General features: G+C 38.0%; 1 protein-coding gene across 2 annotated transcripts in view; it reads right to left on the bottom strand.

Annotated features, from left to right (window-relative positions):
• The window catches only part of nckap5l (NCK-associated protein 5-like), a 49,561-nt gene that overhangs the window by 20,064 nt on the left and 14,675 nt on the right, over nucleotides 1-14,822 (bottom strand). Inside the window, exons 1-2 of one of the 2 annotated variants that reach the window (XM_028010011.1) lie at nucleotides 7,297-7,516; nucleotides 1,479-1,548 (exon numbers count right to left, since the gene is read on the bottom strand). The gene's annotated coding sequence lies outside the window, so the exon portion shown is untranslated. Of the gene's footprint in view, nucleotides 1-1,478; nucleotides 1,549-7,296; nucleotides 7,517-14,822 lie in introns of those variants that run through there. The other variant, XM_028010010.1, reaches the window with a different exon arrangement.

Raw genomic sequence — 14,822 nt, 5'->3', positions numbered from 1 at the left:
GGTTTTCTAAATGCACCCTTCTCAGAAGGCCAGAGTCCATCAGACATGGCTGAGTGTAAACAAAGTGAAGCGAGGCGCCGCTCGCAACGTAAGGCTCCAATCAGAGGACAACAAGAGCAGGATCGTGTGTTCGGCCTCCGAGCCAAGCCAGCATGTTGCGCTTTTGTTCCTTCTGAAAGTGACTCAAACAGATACCTGCAGATAAAAAATGTGAGCTGCAAGAACACGCAAATACGCTGCAACATGATACCGAAGGAAGAAGCTAACCTGCTGTAAATAAATAGCTCTACTGTCCTTTAAGCAAATCACCCAGCAGCATCTGAAAGGGCTGGTTTAACCTTTCATACGAGAAAACCACAGAAACGGAGCGAGGTTTTTTTTGGGTTTTGGTTTGGGTAAAGTGTCTCTAACAGGAAGCCTGACGACAGAACAGACAGGAAATTCAACAGGGAAGTGACACATTTCAATGGAAAAGGCATTAAAGCTCAACTAATTTCCACACCACACAGTTGTTAGTCTTTCTGTCCTAAGAAGTTTCCACCAAACTGGATCTGACAGTGGAAAATCAAACCAGTTTCTTCTATATAGTTCCAGTCAATAAGCAGTCGATTTGACTGAGTTTCCACACCATTTCCCCACATATAAGGAAGGAAGAGCTGATTTATGGTAAGACCTTGAATCAGTTCAGTTTATGTCTAAAGAACTGGTCTTAAAAAGGTTCCTCAGCGTACAAACGGACCCCAACCAGCAGCCTGGGCTGTAAAGTTTTGGGGAACCCCAAAAGTTTTCTTTTTTTAGTGAATCAAAATCAGAGTTGTTTGAAATCAAACCACTTCAAACGATTCACATGAGTTCTTTTGAAATGGCTTGATTTTTAAGAATTAGACTGGGACCTAATTTCGATTAATTTTGATTTTAATTTAGATAAAAGGACCCAAAACAGAACCTTTGTTGCGTGTTTTTGGTACGCCCGTAAATCTGACGCACAAGCGTCATCCGAGAACAACAGTTAAAGCTGCTTCTTTTGACCCACTGGGGGTTAATCTTTGCTTCAAAAAACCAAACTAATTGGTTGCTGGAAAAGACTATTGTTGTGTTTAACCTGTGCTAAAAGGAATTAGCATATCAGCAAATTAGCATCTCAATGCTAACATGTTGCAGCAGCACAAACGTCCCCAATGCTAATGTTAGCATCCACAATCCACATTTCTAAAGAAGCTTCATGAATGATCTGAGTAGAGTAACACTTAATAACCTAAGTTACAGATTAAAGCAAATAAATATGTTTGTTGTTGAGCTCATATCTCTATTCAATAATCTAGAAGCAAATTAGTTTTTATTGAAAATTTCAATTTATGATGCAATTCTTAGATTAAAGATCCTGTGGTTAACTTACAGTTTATTATTTTAATGCTAATCAAAATAAAATGTTGTGGTAAGGAAATGCCATACAGAAAGAAAAAGGTGATCTGGCTGACCTGTGGGTTGAGCTCCTGTTATGATTCCCCCGTCAAGCTCCTCTGTCCCCCCAACAACGACGCCACAGAGCTGAGGGAGAGAAAACACCAGGAAATGTTAAAAACACAGAAAACCTCTTTTCAGTTTAGATTACCCAAACAAAACTGACCTGCAACACATTCTCTGACAGTTCTGTATAACATTTTAAAAGCGTATTTCACATATTTTTCAGGAATGCTAATAAATAAATCGGTTAAGGGATTTGGGTCCACCTTTCTTGACATAATTGCTCACGTTCAGCTGCATAAATCGCATCAATGGAATCACCTTCAAGTCATGTTTTTTGATTGGGTCAGCTCAAAACCTTCCAGCTCTTCACCAACTTTATTTTATTTGCTGTTGACTTGCAGTAGATTCAGTTTGACTGCAGACTAAATTGCAACAACTGTTACATTTTCAGCTACTGCGGTTCACTTTCAAGCGGCACGGTGGTAAACCAACCAAACCTTTTGAAAAACCAGTTCCCTCTTCTCACCTGTGGGGGCGCTGCACCAAGAGCCACGGAAGGAAGCAACACAAAAACTTTTGAAGACACTGAGAACAACTTCCTCCTTCACCAAATGTAAACAAAAACGGAGTGTCAGATATTAGCAGTTGCAGGATTTCTCTTCTGTCTTTGGTATAAGACCACAAGCTATTTCTTTCGCTAGCGCGAGATTAGCACGTTTGTTTTTGTTGTATTTACCCAGAATGCCCTGCACTGTGGTCCACTTCCTGCTCTTGGTGCGATCTCAGGTCCGCTTGGCATTCAGACATGCATTCGATCCGCAACAGATTTCACGTCAACCTAATTGAGATCGAGGTTTGTAGGCGGAGTTGCCTTTTTGGTCTGCATCAGAGTTCGATTACGCATTCACACCTCCCCAAACGAACCAGATTTTCTCTGGAAACAAACTAGGGTTCCACTAAAGCGAACTAAACAGGACTTTTGGGAACGCACCCTGAATGTCCTACACACAGGACATGCCCCACATTCTTACAGGGACAAGAGGATATAAACGACCATAAATCACATCTACCTTTTTGCCTCTGCAAAACAATGTAACACTCAATCCTCAAAGGTGAGCTATTATTATTCCTTGAACAGTTTAGTATGTTGATGTCTATGGGTGATACAAAACACGTTCATTAAGTTTTTGCTCAAAATCACTCTTGACTAATAAGAATGATTTCAGTTTGATGAGTTCTGCCTATTTTGAGCTGTTAGGGCCTCTGTCACTTTAAATCCAAATAAGTTGCTGCTGGCCCCAACTCATCGTTTACACTCACACGAGCAAATACCTGCAAACAGATGCAAAATTATACAACCATGCATCTTTGAAAAGCAGAAGTGGAGTCTTCTGCACAACCAACAAGAATGCAACAATTGGCTTCTGGATGATAAGTCAACAACAAAACACTTGTCTTGTCCAGCAGCGGTAAAGCCAGCTGAACAAATGTGCTAGAATTCATATTTGTTAACGGGCTGTTACCAAAGAATAATCGCTGTGCAACGGTCAGTGCCTGCTGATTTGTGATGTTACATTCTGGAGGTTTTTGAAACAGTTAATTTGTCAAAAAACAGCTGGATGTGTTTTTTTAATCGTTGAACTGTTTTTAGAAGCATTTGAAACCCAAATGAATGAACAAAAGCATACAAAATGTGAATTTTTGACAATACGGTACGTCCCCTTTTATCTCGATCTGCAAGAGACATGGTGGATTTGTTTTGACCAAAAAAAAAAAAGACCTGGAGAATGTTGCCAATATACCTACTAGACATTTGCAGTCTGGAGTCCCGAGGAAGATTAATCCAATAATAATCCACATCATCCCTGTAGACATACCAGACAAATTCAGCAGAGTCCAATATAATGATAATATTACGTTAGTCTGATGTTGGCGACGTGGGCCTGACAGCCAGTGCCCATGTGGTCAGCTGAGAGAAACTAAGAGCAGCAAATGTTGTTCTGTGCCAACATGTGATCTAACTGCAGTGGAAGAAGACTAGGCAAAGTGACAACTAGAGTTGTCTAGAGCCATTGTACAGTGCATACGGCTGACCAAACGTGCTTTCTTTAAAAAAAATACCAGCTGCACCAAACAGATTTTCTTTGTACTCCTGAGCTATGAACTCATCTAGCTAGCATTTGTGTCCCAAATCATAAGACAGAAACAATGATGTGCCTCTTATTAGTGGGTGTGAAAGGAGTTATTTTTGCTGCGACCTTCCAACGCTCCAGCAGCGAACAGGAAACCGGGAGGACGGTTCTCCGTTACCCTCAAGATAAGACCACATGCCCCCTACTCCTGTGTCTCGCCCTTTTCTTCAGTCTCTTCTTTCCCCCTTTCATCTGAGTCATTGTAGAGGAGCAGCGATGAATAATTCAGCAGATATGCTGTTTAAGATCACACAGGATGCACAGCGCCACACAAAGACTTCTTACAGTCTAAAGTGGGATTCCCCATCAACCTTGTTAATTAGGTCAGGAAAGTTCAGATTATAAGCAGGACACTCCATCTGCCGCTGTGATTCCCTTTTTTTGTCACATCGACACAGTTTTGTTGCAACAATAACTCCTAATTGCTAAAGGTTTCCCTATCTGAGCCTGATCCAACGAGATCTTATCAAACGGGAATGGGATTAGAGTGTGGAGCATCTGCCAGCTCAATCTGGGTTTAAATCAAGGATCATCTGGTGTTGCTGAACTGCGCCCTGTACACCTGGCTCGTGACCTGTGACCCGCGTCGATATCACATTGACAATCAAATTTGACGTGTAAATACAACAATAAAAACTCAAACAGAAACAAATTGAGTCCAATACAAAATTCTGGAAGAGATTAAGTGAAAAATTACAAGTGAAGGCTAAAAATGGTAATGAAAAAAATAACATTCATTCTTTAAATATGAAAAAAGTGTAGTAAATGTGTGAAGAAGCTAACCTGAAGCTGTTTTAAAGAATTTTAAAGAAAAAAAAAAAGGAATCTCATACAAGCTCTTAAAAAGCTAGCAGTTACTTTGTTTAGGTTAACAAACACAAATTGCTGTCTCAAAAGCAGAATAATAGCCAAAATGTCAACGTTAGCTTGCATGACAACATTAGCATGAAACCGTTTTAGCTTACAATCCTAGCAGAACTAGTTCATGTTCAAATGGTACGTATTATGCTAGCATTAGCTAATATGCTAACATTAGCATGAGATTATTTTATCTTACAATCTTAGCAGAATTAGCTAAAGTTCTAATAGTACGTATGCTACTAGCATTTACTAACATGTTAGGTAACGTGTTAGCTAACACTTGGTGCTATGCTAAAAGAAAACCATTCAAATTTGAACATCCTTCAAAGGCCACACAAAAAATAAATAATGCCGTGGAGTCCATGGAACAGAAAAGGGTATGCCAGTTTGACAGCATTTCAGATAGTTAAAACAAAAAACTGATCAATAATTATCAGTATCAATAATTATGCTTTATGTTGACTGATATAAAACGTTTTTATTGTGATAAGTTTTTCAGCCAAATTCTTCAGACCTACTTAAACTCCTTGCAGTTGATGCAGTTTCTTAGACACACCCTACGTAATAATACGAGGGAAAACGTTAACATTAGCTAACAAGCTAGCAATAGCATGAAAGGATTTTTAGCTAACAGTAGTAGCAAAATTAATTAACATTTTAATGGCAGGAAATAGTCTAACATTAGTGATGCTAACATTAGCACATATGTTACAAACACCAAGATTGCCATTTTAGAGATAACATGAAAACTAAATCTACACAATATTTGGAAAACTACATTATTATTTCTGTGATTATTGCGATGACATTACTGATTGTGATTAAACCATTTGATAAAACATTATTTCCAATGTTGCCAATGTTTCTATTGGTCTGCCAGAGCTCCAAGAATCTGACTGCAGAGATCTCGATCCGATGTGGGAATAAAGAATTAAAACTAGAAAACATTGCATCTAAAATATTCTTTATATATTGTCTCTCTCTGCCTCTAACAGACCACAACATATCAATAAATACATAATTAATAAATGTACACTACAAAACACAAACTTGTACTCAGTACTTTTGGTCTAGTTTCTAGTGCAAATATCTGAGCACATTTGAAATAAGACATAACGATCTTATTAGTAACTTTTCAGCAAGAAAGAAGAGCTTGTTTTAAGTAAATAATTCCTTATCATTGATTTTAAAAAGTACTAGATCCACTTGCAGATTTTTCCACCTATAACATGGAAAATGTATTGATATAAGTGAAAGAAAATCATCCAATGAAACTAGATATTTTATATCAGTATTGAGGAATTGTTGCTTAAAATAAGCACCAATATGTTGCTGAAAAGTTACTTTATTTCAAGTGCATTAAGACATTTGCAGTAGAAACTAAATAAAAATATTTGGTAAATTTTTGCAGTGAACGTGATGTACAGAAGAGATTTTTTTTTTAAAGTCCATCGGAGAAGCAGCTAGCCTTCAAATAATGTCTTTCATTAAAACCTTCTATTAATTTCTATGGCAGAAATGTTTTAGACAAGTTTTATTTTATATGAAAACAAACAAAAACAACAAATAGAAGGAGATGCAGCCGTCATCATCATCTGGAGACTAAATGTTTTGATACAAAGATTGAAGAAGCAGTTTGACGCCAAAAGAAGGAAAGCAGAAAGTATCAAGAGGATGGAAATAAATCAAAGGAAGCTGCTGCAGCGGTGAGAAGAAATGCACAAAAGCTTCTTAGATCATGTCAGCCTCACTGCAAGGGATTTGGCGCAGGAAAGACCGTCTGCGGATGTGTCAAACGCCACCTTTTCCATCTGCCAATCCGGAGATACTGAAGTTCTTGCTCTGAAAGCAAAGTGTGTGGGTGAGGAGGAGATGTAAACAAAGAGACTAAAACCCAAATCCTCACATGGAGGCGTCAACAAAGACAGGAGATGACTTAATTTTTCCTCCCTTCTTCCAAAAAGATACACAAATCTAGGTCAAGTCGTCCATTTTTTGCAGACATTAATGCAGATAAATATCAAAGAGGAGGAGTGATGTGGGGGGAGACAGAATCAGGCTGACGGGCTCCCTCAGTGCCACTTCCTGTCTCGTGTTTGGCTATATGAACCGAGTCAAATCGGATAGCAAAGGGTGATATTTGGGGGATGGGGATGCAGGTTGGAAGAGGAGCGCTTCGCCTCCCGAAAACGACTCGGACGTGTCAGAGCAATCAAAGCAAAAATAAATACAAATAAAAATGAAAAACAGCAGGAACCGCACAAGCAGCTTCCAGGCTGCGGCGTCCGACACCCACTCAGGAGATTTATGGCACTTTGTTAGCTGAAACCCAAACAGACTCGAGTTCAGACCAGACCTGAAAACAAACACTGCCGGACGAAAAATCGTCCCAGAAGTTTCTGCGATACACGATTAATAACGCTGCTTTGAGATTATGTTCAATATAATAACGCCAAACTTTAAAATCTATTGAATATTTAACACTGGAACTGGAAGACATTTAAAATATCCAAAAATAAATGAACAAAAAAGCAACAAATAAAATGAATTATGAAGACTTTTGTCATTCAGAAAAGAGAAACAATAAATCATGCAAATAGAAACAATTGAGCTCATTTTAAGTTATAATGCGATTTATTCCATTAGTTCAGTTCCCACACTCAGTAAACCTGACATAAAGCAAAAGAAAAGAAAAAAAGGTCACAGACATTAAAAATCTGCTTTGCTATGACACAGAGACTGCATCGCCTTCTGCAGCTCCAGGCTCTGCACTCACCTTGCTGTCATCCAGTCAGAGCATCTGAAATCTCCCAGGCAAAAGCGAAAAGGCACCAGGAAGAAGCCGGAACCAGAAGCCTCGGCTTTACATGTCTGCTCCCCGGCTGCGGAGGAGGAGAAAATCCCCCCCGGTCACTTTCCAAAGCCGGTTTCCTCTACGCCGGGCCTGTCCTTGTGTCTGCAGCGGCGGCCGTGTCTCCCATTGTTCCAGGGCGAGTGAGGCAGGCTTCCTCACCCCGACAGACCCAGCCTACTACAACAGCTGTGGACCAGCCCCCCACCTCTCTGCTGCTCCTCCTGCCTATCTGCTAAACATTAACCCTGCAGCTGCTGGCTCGCTCGGGCCATAAAGAGGCAGAGATGATGGCTGGTTGGAGGCAGGGAGGAGGGGGCTGCAGAGCGGACAAAGAGACGTAACAGAGAGGGGAGATCCTACAGAACCGACAGGACTTCTGCATGGATCCGTTCTGTGCCCTAGAAAGAAAACAGGCTCTGTGCTAAGAGGATTGTCTTCCTCAATCACTTTGGCAGGAGGTGTTGCGTGTGAAGAATGTGTGACTGCATGGAGGAAAATGGAAACCACTGGAAACTCAGGATGGATTCCCAACAGGAAGCTTCATTGATACAAAGCAGAGAGCTCAGAAAATCTGACGAAAAGATAAAGAAACTGAACTAAACCTTCAAAATCAGGTTCAAAACAAAACCACGACTGGTTCTGTTTTCATCTGTTACCAAAACGCCACCACAAACACAAAGTTTCATTGTTCGTCTTCTTTTGACATTTTTTTGCTTTGTTTGAGAATCTGAGTCGTTCATATGCAACAGTGTAATAAGTTTATTGTAGATAGAAAAATAGGAGTATATCTCCACCAAAAAACTCAGAAAATGTTTATCTTAATCTCAGAAATGTTCTAGTAAAAACAAGGAAACATCTATGCTCCAAAAGTTGAAAATTTGTTAGGATACAATTTCGAAATTTTGTGATCAATTTCAGTAATTTTCCAGAAAAAGCGAGAACATTTCTGAGTTCCAAAAATTAAAAATGTTGCGGGAAAATAACTCAAGAATTTTGAGATTATTCTCAGAAATTGTCTAAAAACACAAGGAATTTTTTAGCTCTAAATTATAAAAAAATGTGTGAAAGTGTTGTGGAAAAAATGGACAAAACTTTTAGATTAATTTGAGAAATTTTCTAGAAAAAACAAGGAAATCTATGGGGTCAAATAATTAAACATTTGTGGAAAAATACCTCAGAATTATTTTTTATTAAGTTTAAAAAAATTAAGTAAAAACAAGTTAATGAAGTTCAAAATTCAGATTTGAGAGAAAATAAATATGAAATTTTGAGATTAATCTCAGAAATGTTTTAGAATAAACAAGAACATTTATGAGCTCCAAAGTCATAAGTTGCAAAAAAACGAACTCAGAAATGTTCTTGTTTTTTCTCAAAGTTTTGATTTCTTTTCCCAGATTTCTGACATTAATCCCTGAATTGTAACTTTTGGTTTCAGAAAAAAACTCTTCTGAATGACTGACAGTTTAGTTCAAGTCAAATTGACAACCAACTAACCGAACCCCTGCTCTGTTCGCGTCACTGAGTTTGTTTTCCAGCTGTTGGAGAGCATCATGAGAGGATGTGAAGAGCAAACAGAAACAGAAAGTCCAGACCAACCTTCCCTCCTGTACATGTGTGAAAACAGTCGTGATTTCTGCAGCAGCAGCAGCAGGGAGTTTTCGGGCCCAGCTTCACGTCTACGTGTGGTTTATCCGTCCAGGTTTTCTCCCTCCCTACCCATGTGACTCATCTGCTGTCCTTGTTAATGAAGCCACATCATCCCTGTAGACATACCAGACGGACTCAGCAGAGTCTGATAACAAAAACGCTGCAACAGCAACAGCTAGAGAAGGAAAACATGAGATTCAGGAGGACAAACAACCAAGCAGCTCCAAGGGCATCCGCAGGTCATTTCAGGGCCTGATCTTGTGATTTGTAAACCAAAGAGGCTTACTAATGTTTTTTAGTAATGAACTCCTCCCTCACACTGCAAAAACACTGAATTTAACCAAGTATTTTTGTAAAGTTTATGGCGCAAAAATGCTAGTATACTTAAAATAAGACAAAACTAACTTGCAAGTAAGTTTTTAGCAAGATGTAAGAGCTTGTTTGAAGTACACAATTCCTTAATGATGATTTCAAAAGATACTAGCTCCACTGGTTATAACAAGATAATTTTTTAAGTGCTATAAGTGAAATAATCAGCCAGTGGAATTGGTACTTTTTCAATTATTCGCTACTGCGATCTCACTGCTAATTTACCTTTGTTAGCTAGCTAGCTAGCTTTTTCTCGTCCGTAACGGGTGAGTGCAAATTTATTGCCATTTTATTGTCTTTTGAACATTTCTACTCAACAAAGGTCTTAAATTTTGTTTTAAAAGGTCTTATAAACTCTTAAATTTGAGTTGGTGAAACCTGCAGAGCTCCAACTTATAATATGAGAAAAATGTCTTGTCATAAGTAAAATAACAGCCAGTAAAACTAGTACTTTTTCATCAATATTAAGGAATTATTGACATAAAAAAGCTCCTATGACTAGCTGAAAAGTTACTTATCAGTTAGTTTTGTCTTATTTGAAGAGTATCAAGATATTTGCATTGGAAACTAGATCACAAATGCAGAATACATCAATTAATGAAAGCTGATAAGTTGAGCAAATATCTTAGTACCCTTGAAATAAAACAAAACTAACTTATAAGTAACTTTAGGAGCTCATTTTAAGTGAATAATCCCTTAATACTGATATAAAAAAGGTACTAGTTCCACTGGCAGATTAATTTATAGCAATATTTTTTCCCTGGTTATAAGCAGGTTTCACCAACTACAACTTAAGACTTTTTAAGACCGTTATGGATGAAATTTAGGACCTGAATCATGACAAAAATGTACAAAAGATGATAAATTGGCGATAACTTTGCACTTACTCATGAAGGATGTAAATAAAACTAGCTAACTAGCGATCAAGGTGATATTAGCAGCTAGTTAGCAGTAGCCTCAACTGTCGCAATGAAGATCTGACAGAAAATTCCAGCACGAAAAAAACCCTGCATAGAATATATGGGAATAAGTAGTTCTGCTACAATAAAATCTAAGACCTGTGATTAATGTACTTAAGGAAAACTTGCATTGTTTTTCAAATTTAAGACTCTTTAAGGTCTTAGTTTTAGAGGCATGAATTTAAAACTTTTTAAGGACACACAGACATCCTGTATAAGTGAAATAATTTCACTTATATTTTTAATCAAAATTAAACAGTTATTGACTTAAAAAGCTCTTATATCTTTCTGAAACGTTACCTTTAAGGTAGTTTTATCTTATTTTATGTGTACTGAGATATTTGCACCAGAAATTAGGCAGAAAGATTTGGTGAAATTTTGTGTTTTTGCAGTGCAGAGTTCTGCTTTTAGCTTTCTAAAAGCAGATCCATACGATTTGAATCCTGACTTTTTGTATTATTTTGACCTGAATGCAGCAGACAGAAAGATCTGACCTGAATCGTCTCAACCCGTAAAGCTCACTTCCTATACGGTGAAAATCCGGCGCCCCGGAGCACCAACATGGCGGCCGCTCGGTTCAAACGAGTCACTCGGATCTCGGGCCACGCCGTTTGGCGAGGACTGCCCCAGATTTGTGGAGGAATTGCAGCTTTTGTGTCTGAAATCAGAGCGGGTGGGGAGGGGGCGGCTTTGTTTTCTACCAAGACGAATGCCCACGTTGATAAATCCCATATGGAAAAAAATAATCAGTTTAATCAGTTCAACAAGAAACGTTTCAGGATTTATCGCCTTATTACTGAAACATATTTTACAAGCTACCGTACAGACAGAACAAAGCAGGGATTGATATAAATATATAATTTTATTTATTAGTTATTTTTGGTGGTGAGCTCCAAGTTTGAATATTTCTACAACATTTTTTCTGAAGAACAAATAAGTTCATTTTCTACGTCATTCAAGCTCCACATCGCATCACATTAGCAGCTGCACTGCAAGAACACAACATCTTACCAACTGTCTTTTTGCCTAGTTTCTAGTGCAAATATCTTGGCATACTTAAAATAAGATAAAACTAACTTAAAAGTAACTTCTAAGTTACTTTTGTCCTATTTCAAGAATACTACATTGGCATATTAGGGCCAACGTAGATAGAAGAAAAAGGAAGAGTAAATTTGCATCAAAATTTTTTTAGATTAATCTCAGAAGTTTCTGAGTGTGAAAAGTCAAAAATTTACTAGAACCCCACAGAAATGTAGAAACTAATCTCAGAAAACATGGAAATTGCTGAGTTTTGAAAATTGAAAATTGTTGACTTCTGAAAATATTTCCATGATTTTCTAGAAGGTTTCAGAGGCTAATCTCAAAAATTTTTAACTCTGAAATTTCAACATTTTTTAGGACATTGCCAAGATTTAAAAGTCAAAGATTTTGGACGCTTGAAGATTTTTGACACTTAAAGCTCAGAAATGTTGTTTGTTTTCTAGATTGTTTTTTGGATTAAATTTAAAATTTTTGAATATTTTCTTGCCAATTTCTAACTTTTCAAACTCAAACTCCCTTGTTTTTTTCTGTAAAATGTTAAAGGTTTTTGGCAAGACTGTGGGATTATGTAACATTATAGTTTCTAGTGTGAAAATTTACACTAGAAAATAGGTAAAATATACTTGCCAAATTGTTTTGGCTTTTAAACTCAAGTTTTCTTTTTTTTTTTCTAGAACGTTTCTGAGATTCATCTCAAAATTTCCATGTTTTTTCTCATGAATTTTTGACTTTTGAAATGCAGAAATTTCCTCTTTTTTTTGTTGAAAATTTTCTGAGATAAGCTCAACATTTCTGAAAATCTAGCAAATTTTCAACTTTTCAAACTCGAAAATGTTCTTGTTTTCACGAAAAAACAAGAACTTTTTTTTTGTTGAAAATGTGCTCACCATTGTTTATTTAAAATAGAAACTAGACCAAAAACACTTGGTGAGTGTTTGCAGTGCAGCTGGTAGTGGCTGCATGTCCTTTGCTGGATGAAGGACTTTCAGCAGATTGTCGTTGCTCTGCTGCGTCAGAGATAAACTTCTGTATGAACTGAATGGGACATTGAGCGAAAAGCTTCCCCAACATGACCTGAAAGCGTCACATGTTGCCCTGCAGCGAACGCTGGCGAAGGACGACGACTCCAAACATAAAAGCCTTATTGTCGCCCAGAGAGAACCTTCAATAACCCAACAAGAAACGGAGCCGGCGTGAGGAAGTGAATGGTGATTACATGAATCCTAAAGGAAGGAAGTTTACTGCAGGCCGACCCGCATGTCGGCACTCTGGCAGCTGGCGGCCTCCAGCTGCCATGGAAACAACACAGCGAACGGCAGCGACGTCGCGCCGCCGACACTCAGAGCTTCATGAGGAAACACAATCAGACCCCAAAGACACAAGATGGAAATTCAGTGGCGATAAACAAATAAATATCGATTAGCGATCAACCGGAGCGATTAAGGGAAACGGTGAATAAAAGTTTTTATCACTTTTGGCCAGAAGAAAAAGTAAAATCAAGCAAATAAAGTATCCTAATTTATTTGGATATTCATTGTAGATCCACAACTTGACAAGGATTTTACTTCCTCCCTTCTCTCCTCATCCTTTTCTTCCTTCTTTCCTTCTCTCTTCATCTCTTTCCCTTCTTTATCTCCTCAGATATTCCTTCCTTCCTTGGAGAACAGATTTTCTTTATTAACTTTCTAATCTTTACATTTTTTATCTTTTGAAAAATTTATTTCAACTAAACTAGAAGGCCATAATTTCCTCTCATATCGTAACATCAAGAGGAGATTTTCTTCTTCTTCTCTGTTTTACGACGCCGGTCTTTTACCTTATTTGAGCTCCTAAAGTTTCTGAGGTGGAGCAGCAGAGAAAGCCAATCTCTGCAGCTAAACTACAAACTATAAACAAGCAATTTCAGTTTATGAATCATTTTATGGATCCACTGAGAAAGAAAGATGACAGATCAGCTAAAATAAAAACAAACTTCAATCAGCGCTCGCAGAGACAGATCCGTCAGCAGATGTTTGGTCGTGGAGAAGAATAGAGCAAAGTGTTTGCATCGCTGTTGTAAATCAGAGTCTGGACTACAAACAGTCACCGACTGAAGGACAGTTTAATGCGAAGGAATGCGCGGAGCTCCCACTGAGGATGCAGAACTAATCCACCTCCAGAAATGCGACACCGGGATGTGCAGCGGCGGCCGCAGCCGGTCCCGTAAACCCCCCAGTGCAGCTGAAGGAGGCCCAGTGTTCATTTGCACCGCAGCCTGCGCTTCCTGCGAACGCATCAGGAAGTCGGGCCAGAGTGCCGGTGTTAAACTGGGCGATGCAAAGCGAGCAGAAAATGGCCGACACAGGTGGCAGAAAATGAATCAGAGTCTTTCCTGACAGAATGCCAAATATTAATGCTGATGCTGGTGGCTTTGACTTTTATTTAAGTCAAAACCAGAAAATAAAGACGAGAAAACAAATAATCTCCAGCAGGCGGCATTAATGCTTAGCATGTCTTTTACACGTTTTAAATCATTTATGGAAAACAGCAGCAAAAAACATCTAAATCCAGCTGAGGAAAACAAAGAAAACTAACGTTTTCCAGATGTTCAGAACTGCAAAAACACATAATTGATCATTTATCTTGTTTCTAGTGCAAATATCTTAGTATTTTTGAAAAAGGCAAAACTAACGTACGAGTAACATTTCAGCAAGATATGGGAGCTTGTTTAAAGTTATTTCTAAATATTGATTTGAAAAACTATTAGTTTCACTAGCAGATTGTCTCACTTATAAAATGGGAAAAAATCTCATAAGTAAAAAGAATCTGCCAGTGAAACTAGCAGTTTTTTAATCAATATAAAGTGAAGATATTGTGAACTTAAAACAAGTTCACAATATCTTGCTGAAAAGTGTCTTGTAAGTTAGTTTTGTCTTATTTCAAGTATACAAAGTTATTTGCTTTAAAAACCAGACCAGAAATACTTTGCTTCTGCAGGTTTCACCGAATCACATTTAAGACTTTTAAAGACCAGCATGAATTGAATTTAAGACCTGTATCACAACAGAAATGTACAAAAGACGATGAATTAGACGATGATTGAAATTTATACTTTGTCCTCAATATTAACAAATTATTGACCTAAAACAAGCTCAACCATCTAGCTGAAAACTTACTTCTAAGTTAGTTTAATCTTTTCTCAAGTGTACTAGGATATTTGCACTAAAAAGTAGAGCAAAAATACTGTGTAAATATTTTGTGTTTTTGCAGTGTACTTGTCAGATCTGCTGGATAAAAAGCCTTAGAAAGTGGCTGGTTGCAGAAACACGCATCATATCTGACTTTGGCAGAACTCTAAACAGTGATGTTTAGTGTGAAGTCTGTGCCGTTTCGTTCCAGCGATCACAGATCCTGTTAATGAAAGTCATTCGCAGCGATCCTCGTTAAATAAAT

The sequence above is a fragment of the Xiphophorus couchianus genome, chromosome 24 (genome assembly GCF_001444195.1).
Source record: "Xiphophorus couchianus chromosome 24, X_couchianus-1.0, whole genome shotgun sequence".
Classification (NCBI taxonomy): domain Eukaryota; kingdom Metazoa; phylum Chordata; class Actinopteri; order Cyprinodontiformes; family Poeciliidae; genus Xiphophorus; species Xiphophorus couchianus.
This window is presented reverse-complemented; position numbering and strand designations above follow the sequence as displayed.